We start from the raw sequence: 4,651 nt of genomic DNA, 5'->3' as shown, positions 1-4,651 counted from the left end.
CCCAGTTCATTTTTTTTTTCATTTTCTTCTTTTTTTTATTTTTTCATTCATCATTTTTTATTCAAACAAAAAAATTTCACCTCAGCAAATTTCATGTCTTGATATTCCACTTTTAGTTTTAGTTTCAGATTTAGTTTTTGTCCGACTTATTTATTTTTATATATATCTTTATATTATTTTTGCTGCTTTTGCTGCCTATTTTCATAATTTTTTGACATATACCCCCCTCACTATATATATAATTTGTCATTTATTTTCCATTTTGCATCATGCGTAATTTTCAATATCAACAGCACATCATTATCTTAATTTTCAATTCAATTTTTATACATAAAGCTTTTTTCATCATCATTGTTCTCATCCAGTAATTATACATATATATATACTCATATATTATATTATAATAATTCTTTCAGTCCAAACATATCTTTCCATCAAATATTATTTACATATATACAATTTTTCATTAACAACTCATTAGTATTATTCCCATATGATTTTTAAAAACATTTTTTTCCAGTATTATCACAAGCATCTTTCCACTCCACTACATGAAGTTCAACAATCTAGTATTCTCTTAATATAGGCTCACTGCCTTATCATTTTTCCTGCTCTAATTAGCTTAATCACCTCCTCTAACAATGTCAATAACCTAACTCAGGGATGTAATCAGCGTCTCAATAAGTCTTATTAAGTCCTTTTCCAAGTATCAGGACTATACCCTCATATATTTTTTTCTCCAAACACAGTTTATCTTAATATAATTTTACTTTACACTGCTAAAGTTATATTTCATCTTTAATCTAAGTTTGATTAATACAGAGCACTCAATCAGCTATTATAGTCAATTATTCAATTCACAGGACCCACCAGGTCCTTAAATACAAGCGCAAGAGAGCCGGGGAGCAGGCAATTAGTGAACAAGCTCTCCCGAGCGAAACGTACGTCACTTCCGGTTCCGGTGCTCCGAACTGCCGGTCGGCAGACCGCGGACACCGGCGTCTCACGGCTGGGCTCACCCTCTACTATGGACTTCCAGGAGCGGCTTCCAATGACCCAGGGGGGTATTTCACCCCTCCATCTTTCAGCAGGTCACAGGACTTTTCCCTGACATCCCATCAGACACAATCTCCCTGGTAAATTCCACCCTTTTTGGTCAAAGTCTCTCATCAATCATTGTGTTAATATATACATATATATTTAGACACACATCTATATATATATATATATATATACTTTTTCTACCAGGGATACATGCCTACAATGGGAATATATCATAATGTTTACTAGCAAGCCACACCTATGTCCAGGACTCATTCTCAAATTTACAATTATTTTTATACCCATCAATAATCAATGCATGGTTCTTCAAAGGTTCAGTCCTGTTCTTTTGGGATTTTTTTGGTTTTTAGTTATCATAATTTCTTCAAGAACTATGATTACATTTCTTTCTTGGCTAAGTGACTTTTGACCCCCCCATTTGTGACATACTGCAATAACAAGATTTCCAACACAAACCCCCTCCCCCCTTCTTCTTTATTGACTGTTATTGAGTAGGCATAAATTTAATATCTTATTAAGCACACACATTTTTTTGCTCCAGGTTTTGGATCAAACACGTGACTTATTACAAATATTTGCCAGTCACATGAAATTTTCTGGTACTCCCTCTCATCCTGTCTAAACAATCTGGGTGGCTCTGCAATGCAGTATGTAAACAGAGCACCATTTCGTTACAAGACAGGACAGTAGAAGAGTTCCTCTACCTTTCTTCGGTCTCAGTGTCGTTTCTCACCACCCTCTCATTTTCTCATTCGATGTTCAGACATATGATAAAAAAGCAGAAGTGGTGTTGAGCATAGACCTGATTCTCTGTCTCTCTCCCCCTACTCATTTATTCCACACCCCAATCTTTTCATACCAGTATTCCACTATTATCCACCCAGTACTCTTCGCAAAATCTGGGGAGTTTACACATATACCTTAGATCAGACCCCATCAGCCCCCATTTGCTTTCTGTTTCCCCATTTACCTCCCACAGCCATAGGTGCTATCCATTTACCCAAGGTCAACAATACAGATGAGGCCCATCCTCTTCCATTTTCTTTGGAGGTCAGCCCAGAGGGCCGGTGAAGCACCTACTTTTGGAGACCATCAGTGAATATCAGGTACTGCCAAGTATCTCGACTCAAGAGCATCCAATAATTTCACCAAAAAACTTTGGGATTTTTCAGAGCATAATACTTGGTTCCAAGTGTCATCAAGCAGGATATACCTACCTGCGGTCAAACCACACTGAGTATGCCCAACCTCGTCTGATCTTGGAAGCCAAGCACTGTGGGCCAGGTCAGTACCTGTTTGGGAGACCACCAGGGAATACTTGGTACTGCAGGTATTTATATCCAAACCCAGGACATAGGACCTGGAATAAAAGTATTATTTTCTACTCAAAATTAGGGATTTCTATATCTTAATAAACTATCAGTGTGGAGCCCGGCATATCAGATTGAATAATACCCCTTCCTTCAGCTATATTTCCTTTATTATTACTATAGTTACATTTTATTTTATTTCATCATAAATTTGGAAGAAGGTATTTATATTCTCTCTAACATCAGAGACACACACATAATTTCGCCTAAAGAGCTATCATGTTTAATTTGTATCACTAAATTTAATTTCCATTAGGATTGACCAACTTTATGATAATTTCTGCCATTATTACTAATATAATTATTTTGTCCTTTGCCTCATAGCATTTTTTTAAGAGGATTATTAATAAAAGTTATATTTTAATACTATACAAGACCACTTAATTTTCAATAAAAGTGTGCCCCAGAAGAGACATATAGTCTTTCTTTTTTGGTTCCTGTACTATACAAGAACCATACATTTTTCTTCTTCTACCTCTATGTCTGTCTGTTATTACCCAGTTTGTCTTATCACTGTTTCCAATTGTAAAGCGCAACAGAATATGCTGTGCTATATAAGAAAAACTAAAAAATAAATAGTGCTCAGTTGTGTCTCTGCTTACGTTATGTATACAAGAACCAAAGACATGAAGACTTTATTGCATTTGAATATGTTCATGAGGCTTGTTTCAAGGATTTCTCACCATCTTTTGAGCCTAAAGTGAATGACAAAAGTTTTGGGATAGCTAGTGATCAAGCAAATTAAAAAGTTACATTTAGACTTGCTGCACTGGTTGAGATTGATACCGATGGCTGTTCCCTAATGATCTCAAAGTAGTTAGGTGCTGTTGCAGAGATATGAAAGGCAACCATACTGTATATGTCATTAGATGTCCTTGCTTTCATCTCACACTAAACTTGTTGATTTTCAAAAATTCAGAGTGTATGCAACTGTATGAGTATCATCAAGGAAATTCCTAGTTTCTTTAATGCTTCAGCTAAGCAGAACCATGTCCTTATGGAGCACACTAGGTAGAAAGATGTGAATGCTTGATCCAATTTCTTGATCGAAGAGAGAAAATTGTTGAGGCACTAGACCAGGCCTGGCCAACCTGTGGCTCTCCAGCTGTTGTAAAACTGCAAGTCCCATCATGCTTTGCCACAGTTTTGCTATTAGGGAATGCTAAAACTGTGGCAAGGTATGCTGGGATGTGTAGTTTCACAACATCTGGAGAGCCACAGGTTGGCCAGGCCTGCACTAGACTATGTATCCCATTGGGCAGAACCAACATAACCCTTACTGCCCAGACCTTTTTAAGTGCCATACAAAATGTTGAGCTTGTAGTGGCATTGCACTGCCAACTCTCAAGATTTACATTGTGTCTATTACTTAGCAGGCTGTTCTAGAAGAAAACTGTAGACTTGACTGATGCTGCTACCGGTGTTACTGATCTTCTGTCAGTTTTGAATAAACAGCATATAATATGCTATAAGGAATTTTCAAATATTTTCAAAAGCACAAAAAGGGTAAGAGATTCAATTTAACAGCACCATCAGCAATCCCGAGGTCCGTTTCAGCCCAGGGAATAACCTGTTGTACAGATTCAACTGCCCCAGTTGTGTGCAGAGTGGAGAAAAAAAAATGGAAATATATATAGTGAAGTACAGTTAATTTTATTCACATATATATTGCATATGTAGCATGGTTGTTAAAATAAGTAATCTATGGCATTGGGTGCAAATATAGATTATGGTATATTGACCGTACTACACGACCATTGAAGACTCGCATAGGAGAACATCTCTGCAATATCAGAAAGAGTTTAACAACCCATGCCTTATCCAAACATTTCTGTGAGTACCATCTAAGCTGTACAATGGCTATCATTCGATTTTGTGGTTTATGCCATATAGAAGGGCATTGGCACAAGAACGATAATACTAGCCAATTAGCTAATGCCAAGATGAAGGCTATATATGATCTGGAACCATCAAACCTGGAGGACTCAATGTAGATTTTGAGGTAAAATGGTTTTTATGAGGATATCCTGGGTTTTCTTCTCACTTTTTTTTGTCATACATTGTATAGCACCTTCTTTTGGTTTTATACTGGTTTTAATGTACATTACTTTATATATTCATTTTATTGTAAGACTACCTTATTCCCAAAATGTTTTTCTTTTTTTTATATGAAATATGAATAATCTGGACACTAAAGCACTTTATATTAAGGAGTCACT

At 36.3% G+C, this 4,651-nt stretch overlaps 1 pseudogene; it reads left to right on the top strand.

The window, feature by feature from the left end:
* The first annotated feature begins 2,277 nt into the window (after nt 1-2,277).
* LOC134897821 (5S ribosomal RNA) lies at nt 2,278-2,395 on the top strand (annotated as a pseudogene).
* The last annotated feature ends 2,256 nt before the right edge of the window (nt 2,396-4,651 follow it).

The sequence above is a fragment of the Pseudophryne corroboree genome, chromosome 3 (assembly GCF_028390025.1).
Source record: "Pseudophryne corroboree isolate aPseCor3 chromosome 3, aPseCor3.hap2, whole genome shotgun sequence".
In the NCBI taxonomy this organism is placed as follows: domain Eukaryota; kingdom Metazoa; phylum Chordata; class Amphibia; order Anura; family Myobatrachidae; genus Pseudophryne; species Pseudophryne corroboree.
This window is presented reverse-complemented; position numbering and strand designations above follow the sequence as displayed.